The following is a 19,564-nucleotide window of genomic DNA, read 5'->3' on the forward strand; positions in this document are numbered from 1 at the left end:
AGGGAGGCCCCGCCCACCCTTCCCAGCTGGTTCTTTGCCCTGGGGAAGATGGATTAGGAGAGATGCTTTCAAAGGCAAGGAATTTTTTTTTTCTTCTCTCTCTCTTTTTAATGAAGCAAACCAGATAGACAGGAGAAAACTCAAAAAGAAATGTTTTAAGAATAATGACCTTTTGTTGTTATTGTTTAAAAAAAATCATGCTCATTAGAAACAAATTCAATGATAAATACCAGAGACTAGGAAGGGTGTATCAGTGGGGAGAAGGACAGAGAGGTTGGTTAATGGATACAAACACACAGTAAGACAGAAAGAATAAGTTTCAATAGCAGAGTAGGGTGACTAGTTAGCAACATTGTAGGGTGTATTTCAAATTGGCTACAAGAAAGGTCTTGAAATATCTCCAGAATACAGAAATAAATACTTGAGGTGATGGATACCCCAAATACCCTGACTTGGTCACTCCACATTCCATGCACCTAACAAAATATTACATGTATTAAGCCGTTCTCACATTGCTATAAGGAAATACCTGAGATGGGGTAATTTTTAAGGAAGAGAGCTTTAATTGGCTCACAGTTCTGCAGGTTGTACAGGAAGCATGGCAGCATCTGCTTCTGGGGAGGCCTCAGGGAGCTTCTAGTCATGGCAGAAGGTGAATGAGAGCCGGCGTCTTATGTGACAGGAGCAGGACCAAGAGCAAGGGGGAAGTGCCACATGCTTTTGAACAACCAGCTCTCATGAGAACTCACTCACTATAATGAGGGCAGTACGCGGGGGAAATCCACCCCAATAATCAAATCACTTCCACCAAGACCCACCTCCAACACCGGGGATTACAATAGATTTGGGCGAGGACACAGATCCAAACCATATCATTGTATGTACCCCACAAATATGTATGAATATTATGCATCAATTAAAAAAACAAATTCAAGCAATATAAAAAGGACCAAATGATCCCTTCAAAGTCAACGGGAGAAAAGGGTAGACAAAGAGTGATTATTCAAGGTTATTGGATTTTGATATGACTGCATGTTTCAAGTTTTACTTCCTGCTCTGAAAGATGAGGGAAGTGCCAGCGTTCCCTCACCTCCTTTTCCGATTTGGTGATGACATCATGATTTACACCGGCCATGTTTATAAGAGTTACTCTCTGTTTTATAACACAATTTCACTAGTGGCTGGGGTCTTAATTCCAAAATAGAATGGATTCTGTGTTGACTGTCATTCGTTTTCAGCACAGTTCCTTGTTCCTAAGATCTACAGTTTGATTCCTCAGTGTTCTGTCAAAAACGGCTTTTAGGAATTGTCGGCCCTGAGTGCCCACACGTGTAAAGCCATCTGTGTGTGGTCTTTATATGTGCCAGGGTCTGCTGACCCACATTTCCTTTCCCCCAAACTGTAGATTGTGGCCACCATCTTCGGGTGCTGAATGCTGTGGGGGAATTTGTGCTTTGGTTTCCTTTGGCTTTTTGGTTGATAGGATTCTGCCTTTGTCACTGTGTTCAGAAGCTAACCATAGTTATGCTTCAGCATGGGTCACTCTGTCTATGTTTCTCTTTCTGGGATACAACGTGCTCAGTTGAATTGGAAGTCCATGTCCTCCTTCTGAAAAGTCAGCTTCCCATGGTTCCTTGAATGCCTTTTCAGTTTCATCCATTCTGTTCTCTTCTTGGAAAAACCAGTTGCCCTTTGCCTGCCATTTACATCTTCTTGACGATCAATCTTGCATGTTTTTTGTGCCAGTTTGTTTTGCATAATTTTGTCAAACTTGTGCTTTCAGGGTTGTGTGGCTTTGAACGTGGTTCCCGTCACTGTAATGTTTTATCTTTTTCTTCCATTTGTTTCCTCAACTTGCCTTTCATCTCTCTGTTGTCACAGAATCTCTGCTTGAAACTTACAGAGTTCAGTTGAGCTCAGTTTGTTGGTCCGTTGTGTCTGCAGTTTCTTTTGGGATATAAGGAACTCATTTGATCTTTCCTTTTCCTTCTTTGAGCCCTCCCTCTTGGAAGTGTGTTATTCATCTCACTCTTTCTTACATCCCTTTCCCGCTTTGCTTTTTTCTTGCTGTTGTTAAAGAAAATGTGTTCAATAATACTTGTTAAAGCATGGTAAGGAAGACTTTATTCAGGGCCATTGACATAGTTATAGGGTACCACTGCAATGGGGTCTTAGAGTTGGGGAGAGAGATTGCGTAGAATTTATGCAATTATATAGGAATTTATAGCCACGAAGGGGGGGGGGGTCAGTGGATAGAAAATTACTAAGAAGAAGGCCAGGCACGGTGGCTCATACCTGTAATCCTAGCACTCTGAGAGGCCGAGGCAGGCGGATTGCCCTGAGCTCAGGAGTTCAAGACCAGCCTGGGCAACATGGCAAAACCCAGTCTCTACTAAAAATGTAAAAAAATTAGCTGGGCACTGGCTGGGCACAGTGGCTCATGCCTGTAATCCTAGCACTTTGGGAGGCCGAGGTGGGCAGATCACAAAGTCAGGAGTTCAAGACCAGCCTGGGCAACATGGCAAAACCCAGTCTCTACTAAAAATGTAAAAAAATTAGCTGGGCACCGGCTGGGCACAGTGGCTCATGCCTGTAATCCTAGCACTATGGGAGGCCGAGGTGGGCAGATCACAAAGTCAGGAGTTCAAGACCAGCCTGGCCAACGTGGTCTAGAGGCTATTTTTAGTCTCTACTAAAAAATACAAAAAATTAGATGGGCGTGGTGGCAAGCACCTGTAATCCCAGCTACTCGGCAGGCTGAGGCAGGAGAATTGCTTGAACCCAAGAGGCAGGAGTTGCAGTGAGCTGAGATTGCGCCATTGCACTCCAGCCTTGGCGACAGAGCAAGACTCCATCTTGAGGAAAAAAAAAATCAGCTGGGTATGGCAACACACACCTATGGTCCCAGCCACTTGGGAGGCTGAGGCACAAGAATCGCTTGAACTCAGGAGGCAGAAGTTAGTGAGCCAAGATCGTGCCACTGCACTCCAGCCTGGGTGACAGAGGGAGGCTCTGTCTCAAAAAAATAATAATAAAATAAAAATAAAAAAATTACTGAGAGGAAACATAAGAGTTAAGGGAGATTCTGGCTGAACTGACCTAACAGAATTCTTGCTGAAGACAGGCTAGGGTAATCAGACATCACCTGGGGGATGATGGCAACTGAGCAACCTGATCAGATATCGAGGATGGGGGTGGGGGGGTGGGTTCTTGCTAAACTGACTTACCAATGTTCTTTGCTAAAACTGGATTTCACAAGGAAGTGCACAGACGGGCTGAGGGGAAGATTTAGAAGCCTGACTAAAGTTTGGTCAAGCAAAGAATCTTTTGTTAGTCCCCACCTCCCTTGTTCAAGGGAAAAAAGAGGCATTCTTATTTCTTTTGAACAATATAAACTCATTTTCTTGTTCAGTTGCCTATTGTTCATGAAGGACCGCTGAATCAGCTGCTGGGAGTTGGTAGCAGAGGAGATCTCCTGGATGGTGTGAGCCATCAGGCCTTTAATGAGGATAGTTTCGTTTCTATAAAAATAAAAGAAAAATAAATGTTAATACTAACAACAAACCATAAACTCTCTTTCTGAGTCCATAGGGCAGCCAGTAAAGATTTCTAGATGCTGGCCCTGAAGTATCTTCAGCTGTAGCAATGCACCGGGAGGGCAGTAGCAATCTAACGGATTTTCCAGTTTACAGTTTGGATGTCATGAAGGTTGTCCATACGTAAGCTGTTGTGGTTGGTGGTTCCTCCGAAGTTTAATAGAAAGTTGCTCAGCTTTAGCTTACAGGGCATTAGGAAAACAGCAGTGATCCCAAGCCAGAAAGATGAGAGAAAATTGGAAACATTAGTTTGGAAAATCATAGCCAGATATTGGGCGAAACTGGGAGAACTCAGGATCAAGTCCAAACTACATGTGGATAATAAAACCTCAAAGTAAATGAACAGGGCTAGAATCAAATATTAGGTACACTATAGTTTTCTTCTGAAACAATTTTTCTCCCTATAGTCACCCCCATTTTTACCAAAGATAATCAAAGAAAGACTAATTCATTTGCAAAACAATAAGTTTAAGTCTATTATTTACACAAATGCAGCAAGAATAGTGACTGACCACTTAGGCTCTTGTTCAGTCTGCTTTGCCAGAACTTTTGGTAAGGAATCTCAGATTAGACTTCTGAAAGCCTCTTTAGGATATGAAGCCAAACCAATGACCTACCATCATGCTTCATCTGTTACGTTTAGATTTGAGTGAATTCCTCTCTTCTTGAGGTCCCTGAATATCCTGAGGCTTCTGTGCCTGCCAAGAAGGGATATTCCTTATTCGTCTGTAAGGCTGGAACCCTCAAGCCAGTTTTATTAAGATGGGGGTGGCTTATTGGCTCCATAAAGTCAATCTTAGTTCCTTAAAGCTGTCTGGTCGTATCTGAAAATATGGCATTCCAGTCAAAGCCTTGTAATATATCCAGTGCTTCCAACTGTGTCCTGTTATAAGGAGGACAGATTCTTATTTAACTTATGCAAATAACTATATTTCCATAAACATAAGAATACTTACAAATAGTTTCTGAATTCTGGATGGATCAAGGAGGGAGAAACCCCATTTTTGTTCACAAAAGTATACTTTATCAAATCGTTGCAATCTATAGATAGCTTTTTTTTAAAAGTTTGCTTAAATCTGGACAACAAAACAATTAAAGCAAGCAATGTTTTAAGTAAAAAGTCATTAAAAAGTATCCTCATCAGTTTATTCAGTCCCATGTAATTACTTTATGTTCTGCTTGATATTGAAATGGTTGTTTCATGAACCCATCAGTTTCTTCACCAGAGTTCTGGAAATTCTTACTCAGACCAATGGTATGATCTTAAAGTTTTGAGAAACCTGTGTTCTAGAGTACTTGTCAGAGTCTTTTCCAGGAAACTCCTTGAAAAAGAAATTTTGGACTGTAGCTGATTGCAAATAATTTCAGAGAAGAATAAAAACAATAACTGTGAGGCTGGGCGCGGTGGCTCATGCCTGTAATCCCAGCACTTTGAGAGGCCGAGGCGGGCGGATCACCTGAGATTGGGAGTTCAAGATCAGCCTGACCAACGTGGAAAAACCGTGTCTCTACTAAAAATACAAAATTAGCCAGGCATGGTGGTGCATGCCTGTAATCCCAGCTACTTGGGAGGCTGAGGCAGGAGAATCACTTGAACATGATAGGGGGAGGTTGTGGTAAGCCGAGATTGTGCCATTGCACTCCAGCCTGGGCAAGAAGAGCAAAACTCCACCTCAAAAAAAACATAAAAAAACAACTGTGGATGACAAAGACTTAGAATGGCCATGGTTAAAAATAGCATGAGAGTTCATTATTATTATTATTATAATGATGCAACTCACAAAGAAATTTGGTTCTTTCAGTGGAATACAACAATTTAACATAGCCAAAATTATGACTGATAGAATATGAGATTTCTAGACATCTCACACAATTTTTAAAACATTCATATTGATAACATACCCATAGGCCAGGCACAGTGGCTCATGCCTATAATCCCAAACATTTTGGAGGCTGAGGCAGGAGGATCACTTGAGGCCAAGAGCTCAAGACCAGCCTGGGCAACATAGTGAGACCTTGTGTCTACAAAAATAAAAAAAAAAAAAATAGCCAGTCATGGTGGTGCACACCTGCAGTCCTAGCTACTCAGAAGGCTGATGAGGGAGGATCCCTTGAGCCCAGGCATCTGAGGTTACAGTGAGCAGTGATCACATCCCTGCACTCCAGCCCAGGTGACAATAGAGCAAGACTATGTCTCTTAAAAATTACTTAAAGAAAGTTTCGAATCACTTATCTGACAATGCTTCCCATATAACTTAACATCAAATAAGTCTAGTTAGTTTAGCCTCTCTCTTTTACAAAATCAGAGACACATCTTTTGAGCTTTTCCAGGAGCCCAATGTTAAAAAATCCCAATGTTAATTCAAGGCCAAAAAGACTTAATTTAGAATTTGATAATGGGAAATTTTTTTCAATGTCAAAAAGTTTAAAATGCTTCATCAAAATAGGATCACAGGTCACTTTGAAGTAAGAGTCACTCATTTAAACAGAGTAATAATTAAAAGACTTCAAGAGGTAAATACAGAAGTTTACATAGTTATCAATAAAAACTTAACTCTTAATATTGAGAAAATGCACTTAAGTAATCAAATACTTAATAAAAGACAATAATGAAACACAAGAAAATATCTTAATAAAACACAAAATATTTGTTTACTTAAAAGATAAGGAAAAACCCTTCATATTCTCAAACCATTACTCTGAGAAAATCCTGTCATTTTAAAAGAGAAGACCAAAATCTACTTTTGTGTCAATGTAATGCTGAAACTTATTTTAATAAACCTTATAAATGAATCTATTCAATCTTAGTTAACATTGACCATACAAGATAAAATTTTCACAATGCTTTTATAACTTTTTTTACTTCTATTACTGATACTCATTAAGCAATTAAGCAATTCATTTTTACTGTGCATTCTACTCTAAGGTTGGATTTATAGTTTTATGTCCTTAAACATCTAGCAGAGACAACACAGACCTCTCTGACCAGAGAACCCAGGCAAAAATTTATGTCTGTATGATATTCAGTGCTGACAATTCTGAAGACAGTCCTATCTTTATTTGATCAGTAATTTTTAAACTAGCTTTTGTTTAACAAGGATTATTCCAGAGCACATGAACTTAAAAAAAAATTGAGTCAGTTTCTAATTTTCTGGGAATTCTATGAAAACTTAATTTGTTTGAGCATTCATTTATCCCTAAGCCAATTTTAGCATATTGGTTGGGTAATGCCATTGGAGGTAGAAAAAGATCACATATACATAACATATAGACATAGATCATGCATGTACACATCCAGAAACATACAAAGAGATGCAACTAGATCTTATGGCTTTCCATTTTTAAAAAATTTTAGTAATGAGGTAGTAAAACAGAGTCATACAAACTCACTGGTTTATCTTCACTTTATATTTTTATCCAGATTGTGTTTCTGATGAAAATAAGACAAGTTGAATTTACCTACTCAACAAGGGTTAAGGCTTTTTACCAATATTTGTGGAGAAGATTTTAAGATTTTTTCATTTGCCCAATTTCCAAATAGTCCTTTCTTTTTCTCTTTTCAGCCTGAGGTGCTTGCTTTTGAGGGGCCTTGTGTCCCTTATGAGCCCCTGGAGGGTAGAGAGGCTAAAATTCAATTGACTCAGGGGCAGGAGTGGGAAAGGAAAGGATCTGGCAAAGGTAACCAGAGTTGGCAGAGCATCTAGTCAGCAGGGGTTCAAAGAAAGGAGCTTCTGGTGACAGAATCATTCCAGTGAGAGAAGCAGGATCCAGTAGAGAGAACAGAAAGAATAAACAGAATGGGGAGGCCTCACAGAGAGTCAGGAAGAAAGACTTCCAGCCCAGGGAGCCAGGGAATAATTCCAACTCAGAGCAAGGAGCCAGGAAAAAGACGTCCCAGCTAAGGAAGTACCCTTCAAAAGAAGCCTGGAACTCTAACCCAGCTTCACAGAGTATACTCATACCTTAAGAATCAAAATCTGTGTTTACCAACTTGCCCATTTCACCACATTAGGACACACAGAGTGTACCTTCCAAGGACATTTGTCCAGAGCAATTGTTCAGGAGTCTGACTCATCAACTGATCCTCTACTGTATTGAATAATTTCACTGTAACAATTATGGGGCCATGGTTGGTCTCTGTCTTTCATTCTCTTCAAATGTCGAATGGGCTTTGACTGTGGTTTACAGTCAAGAGGGATACACTAAAAGATTATCATTCATGCAGGGATTTAAGATCACTTCCTAAAGGGAACTTGAAGCAGTTGACAAGTTGGTGGGAGTCTTTCTCTTGAGTTGATAACTCTCTTCATGGGGTAACCTCCACACTCCTGCCTAGGAGAGTCACACATTTGAAGACAGAGCAGAAAAGGGGCTGACATCTCATTTTAGGAAAACCTGCACCTAATCCTGTATTTCAGTGTGCCTCTCCTCTCTTGCCTGCTCCCTGAGACCAAGGTCCCTCTCCTCAGTCTCTCTGGAAAGCAGACCTCCAGTCTTCTGCAAGATAGCAGAAGAGTCAGGTGCCCATTCCTCAAAGGGAAGCAGGGAATCTTGAGGTCTATTTCCTCCACAGACTTTGTATTCCAAATTCCACAGTCCTCCTGCTTTCACCCCCACCGGTCACCACACTAGGGATCCTGCCGACTTTCTCTTGTCAGTTAATCATTTACTCTCTTGCTATGGTCTGAATGTATGTGTTCCTGCAAATTCATATGTTGGAACCTAATACCCAATGTGATAGTACTAAGAGTTGGGGCCTTTAGGAGGTGATTAGGTCACAAAGGCTCCACTCTCCTGAAAAGAATTAGTGCCCTCATGAAAGAGATCTGAGTGCCCCATGAAAGAGATCTAAGCAAGCCTGCTTGCCCATTTCACCATGTTAGGACACATAGAGTGTGCCATCTATGTGGAACAGGCCCTCCTCAGCCACTGAATCTGCTGGTGCCTTTATCTTGGACTTCCCAGCCTCCAGAACTATGAACCATAAATTTGTATTGTTTATAAATTACTCAGTCTAATGTGTGTTGTTATGGCAGCTGAACAGACTAAGACACTCATTCACCCACTGTCCGGTTCCCAAAACATCCTGTTGTTATTCCACTCACTTTCTATTTGTCCTTAAGAGTTTGTGCTCCCTTTAATTCCTTTACTGTCTTTTTGGTGGGATTTGGGGTGGGGGTAGAAGGAAATTCACGTGTTCAGTCTGCCATATTTAACTGAATGTCACTTCTATCTGGTTTTCAAGGTGTACACTTTAATCAGAGTCTACCACACTAGTCCTACCCTCACTGAACTTCAAAATCCTACTGTATTCAAGGCCCAAATGAAATATCAACCCTATCTGAACAAGCCCCTCTGAACAACCCCCAATACCCTCTAATGTATAATTTTACAATATCAGGACCCCATCCACACAGACAGGACCCTTAGAGGGCCTGGGCAAGTGTACAAATGGACACCCACATACCATATGTCTAAATATTCAAAAGTTATAAATCAAGCAAACAAGCTGTTAAATACATTCCCTCCTCCTACAATGATAATTATACTTTCATAACAACCTGGAAACTTAAGTTCAAATTTAGAATTATTGGACTGCTTGGAGTTTTGCACTGAAACAGGCAGTGCAGCAACAGTTGGCCCCTAGCCTGTCCCTTTTTTTCATACTGGCCCACCCTGGACCAGTTGTGAACACCTATATTCACTCTCTAGGCCCTTATATGAAAGCTCTTCTCCCCATCCCCACAAATATCCCCCCTTGGCCCAACTTTGGGCCTAGATGTACTCATCCAATTGTGTGGCCCACCTGAGGAAGAGGAACCCAGGAAGAAAGCCAGCACAGGCCCTGGAAGTGCCTTGGAGCTTGTAATGGTTAATTTTAATGTATCACTTTGGCTGGCCACAGGCTGCCCAGATATTTGGTTAAACATTATTCTGGGTGGGTCTATCAGGGTGTTTCCGGATGAGATAAACATTTGAATCAGTAAACTAAGTAGACTGCCCTCCCCAGTGTGAGTGGGCTGCATTCAATGCATTGAAGGCCTGAACAGAACAAACGGCCAAGTAAGGGAGAATTCTCTCTCCTCTGTCTGACTGCCTTCTAGCTGGGAAGTTGGTCTTCTCCCACCTATGGATTTAGATTTGGACTTGGATGGAATGTACACCACTGGATCTCCTCATTCTCAGACCTTCAGACTCAAACTGGAACTATACCATTGGATCTCCTGGGTCTCCACTTTGCCAACTGAAGAGCTTAGGATATCTCAACGTCTATAACTACGTGAGCCACTTCCTTATAATAAAGTGCTTATAATAAATGCTTCTTATATAATATATATACATTTAAATATGTGGGTGTGTAACCTATTGGTTCTGTTTCTCTGGAGAACTCAGACTAACACAGGGCCATTTGGATGGGGCTTTCCAATGTTCCAGGAATTGGAGCATTGTCTAGAAGGCAGAGGTGTAGGAGACCAGAAAAATGCTACTCCAAAGTATGCCTCTTTGGCTTAAGACTTATTTTGAGCTTATTATTTTGAGAAGCTACAGACACAAAAGATGCTCTGAAAACAAAGTGGCAGCTACCTTTGTGTAAGGGAAATTTATATCTATAAAAGGTGAAATCTCCATCTGTAAGAGTGTCTCCCTGTCTGTACCAGGACTCAAATCACTAAAGACTCTTATCAATGGAGAAGGCGCTGACTCAGATCTGCAAATACAAACATTACTCTTTGTTTACTGTGCTTTTTCTTCCCATAACCAGCCTTCCCCATGCCCTTGTTTCTTAGTTTCCATAGATAATAGTTTTTAAGCCTGAATTCCAAGCCACCTCTTTGAGATTTATTCATTTTTCTGAGTACCTCCCATCTATGCATGAGGGTATACTTGTTACTAAACTTCTGTTTTTCTCCTGTTAATCTGTCTTTTGTTACAGGGGTCTGTCCCAACTAAAAACTATGAAAAGTAGAGAGAAATTATTTTCCTCCCCTACCCAGGCATGAGCTCCAAGTTGGCATGTCAACTTGGCTTTTGGACTCTAACCCTAGGAAAAGGGCATGACGAGAGAAAGGTCAGACGGGGTGTGACACAGAAGTGTCAGAGGGGGCCAGCTCTTGTTGTCTAGGAGACTTTCTGATCTCACTCATGTCTGGAACAAAGGAGAGAAGAGTCTTCCCCATCCCAAGCCTAGCTCAAAGAAATAAACATTCACAAAAATGTCATAGCTTCCAATCTTATAGCATCATCCAAATCCCTCCCAATTCGTACCCACCTCCCATCAACATAATAACCCACCTCTTCCAGGGAACAGAGCCAAGGAGGTTTACCTTTTAAGGGCTTTGTCTTCTGTTACGATCTGCCATGCTCTACAGCATAACCAGTTAAATCTTGATCTCTTTCTGTCCAGCTTCTTCTGTCTTCCTGACGCCTAGTGTCCATACGTCAAAATATATTGATATATATTTTAGATATGGAGACAATCAGCCATGAAAACAGTAGTTCCCAGCCTTTAGGGTTTCAGAAACCAATACTTTCAATTTTAATTCACAGGCCATGATTCCATTAAAGAAAGCCAGCTGAACGCAAAAATATAGGAACAGCATAATCTCTGTGTAAAGGATACTCCTCTAAATTAAATAAGCTTGGCTTTATAAAAAAAAACTCATTATATTTTCTTTATTTTTCACATTTAGTCTTAGACCAGGGAAACCTTGATTCTTTTCTCATTTTTTCCACAAAGACCAATATTTGGAAATTACTTCTTTAAAGCTCATAACGGGAAAGATTTTAAAGCCGTTATGTTAACACAGAAGCACGCCAGGGTCCAGATTCCTGGGATGGGCAGGGAGTACAGAGAGAAGAAGACGTCTGCCCTCCAGCAGGGCTTACTCCAATTCTATTCTTTTTCCATGGCTCAGGCCGGACTTTGACATTGACAGGCGCAGCTCCTAAATCTTCCTTTGTTTTCAAATTCATTTCTCCCAGGTCGTCTGGACTGTAAGCTCCTCTACAGTGACAAGTATTTTGCTTCATTTTTGTTTCTTCTTCTCATCTCCAAAGCCAGGACTAGGGTGAGCTTATCTCTCACCGTTCCCCCAACAAAAGCCCTCTCTCCAGGTGCTGCCTCTGCTGCCCTCACCTGTGCTGTGCCCATCCAGCCTCCCCGTACTTGCTCATGCCCTCTCCCCCAGAAATGCCCTCTGCCTTCCCAGATGCTGTGGAGCCCAGCCCAGGGCCCCTCTCCAGGAAGCCCACCGGAACCTCCCTGTCTTCTGAGTGCCTGTGACCCTCTTAGCAACACTGGGTTCTCAGCAACCTCCAACCTCCAGGCGTTCTCAAATCTATCACAGGTGTGTCCACTGGACTGGAGCTCCACCTGCATCACACACTGTCATGGATGTGTCAGGAGTTGGCATCTTACCATCCTCTGCCCCAGGAGCAGTATGGGGGCTTTTTGCTAAAAGCCAGTACACTGAAGCTTCAGCCTAGATTGTAGCCCAGCGTTCTGCTCACAGTTGGGGGAACCAGACGGGGGCTGCCCGGCTGTCCTGCCTTACCCTGCGGGGAGAGCGCTTGGTTATTTCCATCCAAGCCCCTCCCTGGTGCGTTTGTTCTGCAAACTCTCTGGTCACACTCCAAGCCACTGCCTTTGCTGCACTGTCTGTAAACATGACAGTCTCGGGGCTATATTAAGATTTTATGAGTCTGTAAAACAGATTAAGAGATTCAGTGTGAAATTCTTCTCCTTTTTAAAAAGCTCTTCTTTCCCTTCAGATCCCATCAGCTGTACCAGCCCTGGCCCCATTGGCTTCCCATCCTGCCTGGGGACTGCTCTGAGATTTCAAAGTTAAAGTAAATGCTGCTTTTTCAAAACATATGGGCACCAGCTTCCCTCCCTTCTCATCCAGTGTTACTATTCGACTAGGTGATGGATCCCATTTTTCTTGACACTTAGGCATTGAAGGGGCTTTCTAAATGGTGTCTTTCCCTTCTCTAAACAAGCATGGCTCAAAATATAAGCTACTCAAGTGAGAATGTGAGAGGATGAACAATTGGCCTGGTTTTCCTGGGACTTTCAGCGCTAGAAGTCCCATGTCCAGAAACCCCACGGTGCTGGGCAAAGTGGGAGAGTTGTTTGCCCTAGCATGAAGGCTTCTTGCAGAATCAGCAAATGTTAGAACCAGGGGAATTGTCTGAACACTGGGAGAGAAGACTTTCAAATGATTTAGAGCCTCAGACCACTGTTTCAAATGAAAACTTATCTGAGAAGCAATAAGCAAACAGACGCGACAGGAAATCCTCTGGTGGACAGAGGTGGGGAGCCTGCAGGGAGAGTAAGGCTCTGACCTGGAACGCTGGGCTTCTCTGATGTCATCCAACCATCACCCAACCCCCAAGAAGACAGGGGGCTCCCACTCACCTCAAATCAAAGCTCTGGGAGGAGCTTTGCAGTGACTTTGGTTAATGATATCAGATTAAAAACTGCAGCCCCAAGGGGAAGTATGACTTTAGGGGCCAAACTTGACCTCCTCTTCCTTAATTTCCAAAAGAGACAGCTAGACATGCCCTCTGGCAGCACCTCCTTCCTCCCCACATACATTTGCTTTCTAATTTTGGAAAAAATCTCATGAACCCCAAACCCAACCTTAGAGACACTGCCACGTAAAACCCCCACACGTATGCATGCATGCACCCACACAGTCGCCTCCCTGGGGGCCTTGCACACCCTGAGTGAGAGGGCAGCCAGCCCTGCTTCTGGCAGGGAAGATGGAGAGAGGGACAAGGAGGGGAAAAGGAAAAGGAAGAATCAGGCAGACAGAAGTAGGGCAGAAGCTGGGTTCAGAGCCCTGGCCATGCTATCACCAGCTTACAGCCGAGAAACAGACAGGCAGAGTGAGGGTACGAGGCTGGGGTCAGAGGTTTTGAAGCCAGACTCATCCCTGGCCTCCTGACTCAAGGCTCTTTCTGCCACCCAGACAGAATCATACCTAGCTGGGCCATGGCTATTTAAGGGAGGCCATCCACCCACTAATCACAGATTCTGACCTTCATGGCTTAGTCTGACCTTCACAGCTTAGCATGAAAAAAATGCAGGGAATGGGGGCATTTGAGGAGTCCATGCCGGGACCTCCAAACACTGCATCTCTGAGATCAATATAGACCTTCTGGAAAGGCCCTGGTTATTTACAAGCTTCTGCTCACACCTAGTGCCCAATTCCTCACATTCTCACTAAACACAACCTCAGCACCATGGGGGGACAGGGAAGGGTCTGTTCTCCCTGCACATAGAAGCGGCCAGGCACCCAGCTTACCCTGAATCTGGAAACTTCTGCACTCAGAATCCTGGATTCCATTCCCCAGTCAACTGCAGGTCCCAGGTAAGGAAACCCATTCCAATTCTCTGAGTTTGGGAAGAAAGGGCAGGCCCACTCATCGGTGATGCTGGAGCTCCAGCTGAAGAACCCACCAGCCCTGGAGGAGGGGGGCCTGGGCTGGGCGGACTCTCTGGCAAGAGCAGGTTTCCATGGAGACATGAATCCAGGGCTGGAAGGACCTTCTCAGTTTGCTCTGAGCCACTGCCTGGCTCACACCCTACGTGAGGCTCCTGCCCTTATCTCCCCCTGGCATATTCTCCCCACATTGGACTGGCAGATGATGGCTCACTGTGCAAAGCACTTAGTGACAGGATCCTTTTATTCCTCACTCTAACCAACCCAATGGGCACGAACTCCATCAAAGGATGAAGCAGAGTCCCAGAAGATCAAGCGTTCACCCAGAGTCTCAGAGTTTGGGAAGAAAGGGCAGGCCCACTCATTGGTGATGCTGGAGCTCTGGCCGAAGAACCAAAAGTCACCCAGTGAGTTCACGGGGACACACAGCTCCACCTCCAGCAGAGGTTCCTACTCCCCCAGCTGGAACAGCCACTGCAGCACCACTCTGCTCTCTCGCCTCCCCAGCGGCAGACACCCCAGTCCGTGCCACGGCCACTGCTCAGGGTGAGCCACATGCCCCCTGGGCACCCTCCGCTGGCATATGTCAGATGTTGCTCTCACAGACTTTATTTTATCACTACAACAAGCCTGTAAAACAAGTCTGAGCCTATCCCCCTTCTGTTTGTAGATGAGGAAGGAGGTTTGATTTGCCCAAGGACCACCAGGGAATCACTGCATGGGCTGACCCCAGCTGCAGCCCTCCTGCATGGCTGCCTGTCACTCCAGCTAAGCAGAGGAGCTGCCGTTACCAGCACCCTTTCCCTTTCTAATCTGAAGGCAGCCCTGCGGTGAGAGAGTCTCAGCATCACCCATCACCCCAGCAGGTCAGGGGCCCTGGAGTCCCCCCTTGATGAATGACCTTAGCAGGAAAGAGAAATCTGCCCCCTCTTCGTGCCTCACACCCACAGCCAAACAGTGGCTTCTCACCACTCCAGCTTCCTTTCCAAGAGGGTCCAAGCTCCCGCCGTGGCTTCCACACTATTCAGACACTTCCTAAGTTCACGGGTCATTCCAGTGCTTTGCCACTTCCAGGGAAATCAGCACTGGAAATGCAAGTCAGCAAATAGGACAGAAGCCCAGGAACCAAGGGTAGGGCCTGGCAATCTAGGGCAAGTCTCTCCCCTCCAGGCTCGTCTCCTCCTCTGTTGTTAGATAAACCAAATCACCTCCAGCTCTATATGCCCAGCCATCTTTTTGTAATTAATATTTCAACTGATTACATGAGTTAGAGGAAACCAAACAATGAGGATGATGAAAACAAAAAGTGTTTGCATTGGAATTTACACAAGGAACACACCCTAGAACTATTCCAGAATTAAAAGCCTCTTAAAATATGGTCAGATGCAGCATAGGCCAACCCATGCTGCTTTGAGCTGCTTCCAGTGGCCTCGGTTGGAAAGAATGGACTGCCTAGGATGGAGGGGGAGTGGGGTGGGGTGGGGAGGTGGGGGCCTGCACAGAACCTGAGGGAGCAAACCCTGGCCTCAGGCATGAAGTCTGACAAAAGAGCCTTGTGTGGTGTAGGGCTCAGAGTCCAGTTTCTTGTGCTGAGACCCAAGTGGAGGATCGCGTGTCTGCCTACCCGCCCCATGTCCCCCGACCCCATCCCCCAACTGAGCGCCCACTGCTTGCGTCGGGGTCATCAGGAATAGCAGTGAGGGGGGCTCTGTGGCTCCCTGGAGCTCTCAGCCGCCTTGCATATCTCCGGGGGCTTCTGGAATGGTCTGGATCTGTATACAATTTCAGGGTTTCCTTGCTTTTCCAGTCTGAGACTGAAACTCAACCTCTAAGCATTTGAAAGAAACAACAGGAAAACTCAATCCTCTTTCCTTCCACAGCACATTTAGGGTGAGAGCTTCACAGCTGAAAATCTCCTTCAAACAAAACGCGGCCCAAATGTGCTGGGAGGAGAAGCCAGTTGATCTAGGAGGGGCCGGCGTTGCCGGCTCTGTCTCTGGGCTCACAACCTGGTTTCAGTATTGGTAAGTGGGTCAACCCCAGCTCCAGCGGCTCCTCCTCACCTCTGCCGATTGAGGGCCACTGCAGATTTCAAGCAGAATAAAAGAGTATTCTGAGGGCCACTGCAAATTTCAAGTAGAATAAGAATATTCCACAGTTAAAGAAAATTTTATATATCTATATCCATCTCGCACAGATTACGTACTAGGCCTTCTTCTAAGCACTTCTTAATTATTAACTCATTCAGTCCCATTTTACAGATGACAAAACTACGAAGTGGAGAACCAAGGTCACGTTGCTACTAAATGGCTGAGCCAAGAGTTGAGGCCAGGCTATCTAGGTAGGACCAGGACCCAGAGTGGAGGTGGGCCCAGGGCTGCCAGGTGGGCTCAGCAGGCCTGGAGGTGGTTTGAAACACAGGCGCTGCGGTGACCAAGTGAGCTGGCCCTGAAGGGCAGCGTGAGGGAAGAAGCCAGACCCCCCAGCCAGAGCCCCAGCCCTCAAGGGACAACTTGGGCAGGACAAGCTACTGGAACAGGCCAGGGCCCTTTTGGCAGGGAAGGGAGAACTGGACCACCCGGCTGAGAATTCCAGAGATTTTTCTCACTGATGGGAAGAAAACTGGGTCCCGGTAGGGGCCAGTGGGGAACGGGGCTTTGAAGGAAGTCAGGACTCATGCGTCCTTGGGATCATCTCGGCAAACTGCAGGTCTCCGGGGAGCGGCTCCGGTGCATTCCCAGGTCCAGCCTGCCCCCTGCTGGCTGTGTCGGGGAACCAAACACAGGCGTCAGCCTCATCGTACAAAGGTGGACTTCTGAGTTCTCAGATACCCCCGTGAAGCCCACGCTTATAAACTGGGAATGACACGTCACAAAATCAGTTATAGAGTGCTGCTGATACAGTCATCATTCATTCTAACCACGTATTTAAACCGAGAAGATTGCATGTATGTTCTGCCTGTCAAGGAAACCATGGCATAAATTGTGTAAAATTTGTGTGCAGCATATTTTTGTCAGAAGTGGGGCAGAGAGGAGAGTGTTTAGGGGCTGGAGGTTAAAGTGCTGGAATCCAGGTCACCTCTACCCCAGTATACTCAAATGGTTGACTCAGGGCTTCAATGAAACACTCAACAATCGGAACGGGGAGTTTCTATCCTGTTAAGAAAACAGTCTATTTCCCTTCTGCTAATTTCATTAAGTCAGTCTAGTATTTTTCAAAGCCTTTTGGCAGTTATCATAAAACAGACTCTCTGATCCCATAGGACAGTGATAGAGGATCAGAAATCCAGCTGATTTGCATCTTTTAATGACCCAAACTTAATCACCCATAAAATCCCAGCCTCCAGCCAGACTGGCTTCCAGTTCGTTGCTGTTATTTGAGTATTTGCAGTGGAAAGTTTAATTTTGCTTTCACCTGGCCAGGACCCTGGGCTCACACCCACCATGTGCTAGCATCTGTAGTAAGAATAAATTTTGCAGAACAAAGCAGGTGACAAAACAGGTATTATTTTTCTATAACAGGACTTAATATGAGAGTCCAGCCCCCCTTCACCAAATAACAACAAATGTCATCTAATCACTTCTGGGAATGGCTTGGTGATGCCTTAGTCTCTTTGCAGCTCCAGGTACACTTTCCCCTTCCTTGGTATCATCCACTCCTAAGGATTAAAGTGCCATCCACCTGCAGTTGCCTCCTGTTTCTCCCCACAGACCAGACCCCTCCTGTGCTCCAGACTCACACAGCTAAAAGAGAAATGCCATTTCCATGCACACCGCTTCCCTCTGAGCCTTCCCTGTCTCCATGACTCAGGTCCAAACCAGGGCATCTTTTTGAGTCCTCTTTCCCTCACACCTAATCCAACCTTCAGTACAACCTGTGGGGTCAACCTCCCAAATAGAGCCCAAAGGTGACCTCTTTCACCTTTGCTGTTGCCGCCAGCCTTGTCCATGCACCACCGTCTTTAATCCGGATGATTCCAGAACTTCATGGTCCACACGGAGCCACTAGCCACATGTCGCTATGTAAATTTCACTAATTTAATTAAAATAAAGTGAATTTTAAAGCCGAGCTTCTCAGCCACACCTAGCCAGATTCCAAGTGCTCAAGGGCCACACGTAGGCCCGTGGCCGCTGCAGGTGCAGTGCCAATGCAGGACACTTCCATTGCAGGACAGCCCTGCTCCAGGATCTCTCAGGGACAAAAGGGACGATGACCCCTGCCTGCATGTGTGTCTCCTCCCCCAGGCCCAGCCCATCTTCCCCAGGGCAAGCAGGGCCTTCTTCCTGAGCATGACTCAGCTGACATCGCACCTGTGCTTAAACTCTCTTATTGCCTATCCCGGTTAACAGAACAAAACGCCAGTTCCTTCTGTGGCCAGCCAGGCGCCACATCTTCACATTCAGCCAACCATCAGCAAATATCTATTGGACATAAACTATGTGCCAGGCAATTGTGATGGAAGATGCCAAACAGCAAAGAGTCAAAACTCCTCGCCTCCATGGAGCTGTCTAGGGGTAGGGGGCGGGGGGAGCAATAAACAAACGGTAAGTAAATGATGGTTTTCTAGAAGATGAAATTGATATATATATATATCTTTATATATATTATATAAATTGATATATATATATCTTTATATATATATATATATATATATCTTTATATATATATATATATATATATATATATATATATATATATATATGTAAAGAGCAGATTGAAGGCAGGCACCTGGAATGCCAGGGGAGGGTGACCAGATGGCCTCGTTGACAAGGTGACAGGTGAGCCTTCCAGGTGGGGGATCAGCCAGCGGGGAGGCTCCAAGGTGTGGGCAGGCCTGGGTATTTGAGAAACCCAGGGGATCCAAGGGGCTGGGAAGGAGGAAACGAGGGAAAGGGTAGGTCCTTGGGGTCATGGGAAGGACGTGGGCTTTCATCTGAGCCAATGGGGAGTTATGGCAGGGTTTGAGCTGAGCAACAGCTCCCAGCTCATATTCAAAAGGCTCCTTCCAGCTGCCGGCATACGATGGGTGTTAAGAGGGGGGCGCAGAGAGCCCCGAGTCACCTGCAGGGAGGAGGAGGGTGAAGTGGATTTGAGTGGCAGTGGTGAGGAGTTCAGAGATGTTCAGAGGATCCCAGGTGGGTGGGATGTGAGTGGGGGGAGCAGCCCAGGATGGCTCTGGGTTCCTTGGTGCCTGAGAGATGGGAAGGACAGGTGTGCAATGCTGGTGAAGACACGAGTGGGAGGCGTTCACTGGACACTAAAACAGAGAGGCAAACGGAGAGCAGGAGGCATTCACTGGACACCCAAGAGGAGGGATAAAGGGGAGCGGGAGGCGTTCACTAGACGCCCAAGCAGAGAGGCAAACGGGCTGGGTCTGAGTCCACAGTGCTGGAGAGAGGTTGCATTAGAGGAGGGAGCTAAGTGCTATGAAGCTGGCCCGCTGCTCTCTCCTTTCCTCTCTCCACTCTCTCCGTCTGGCCACTTGCACCTCCCTTTGCACCCACGACATCCCAGCTCATT

The 19,564-nt window shown here is 45.2% G+C and overlaps 1 long non-coding RNA gene across 1 annotated transcript; it reads right to left on the reverse strand.

The window, feature by feature from the left end:
• Window positions 1-236: 236 nt before the first annotated feature.
• On the reverse strand, window positions 237-14,033 carry LOC129524911 (uncharacterized). Its single transcript, XR_008668875.2, has 6 exons — window positions 13,907-14,033; window positions 12,152-12,299; window positions 10,922-11,022; window positions 4,214-4,479; window positions 3,228-3,521; window positions 237-2,067 (listed from the first exon to the last, which is right to left on the reverse strand). It is a non-coding gene; the product is annotated as an uncharacterized lncRNA (long non-coding RNA).
• Between the last annotated feature and the right edge of the window lie 5,531 nt (window positions 14,034-19,564).

This window comes from Gorilla gorilla, chromosome 8, assembly GCF_029281585.2.
Source record: "Gorilla gorilla gorilla isolate KB3781 chromosome 8, NHGRI_mGorGor1-v2.1_pri, whole genome shotgun sequence".
In the NCBI taxonomy this organism is placed as follows: Eukaryota; Metazoa; Chordata; class Mammalia; order Primates; family Hominidae; genus Gorilla; species Gorilla gorilla.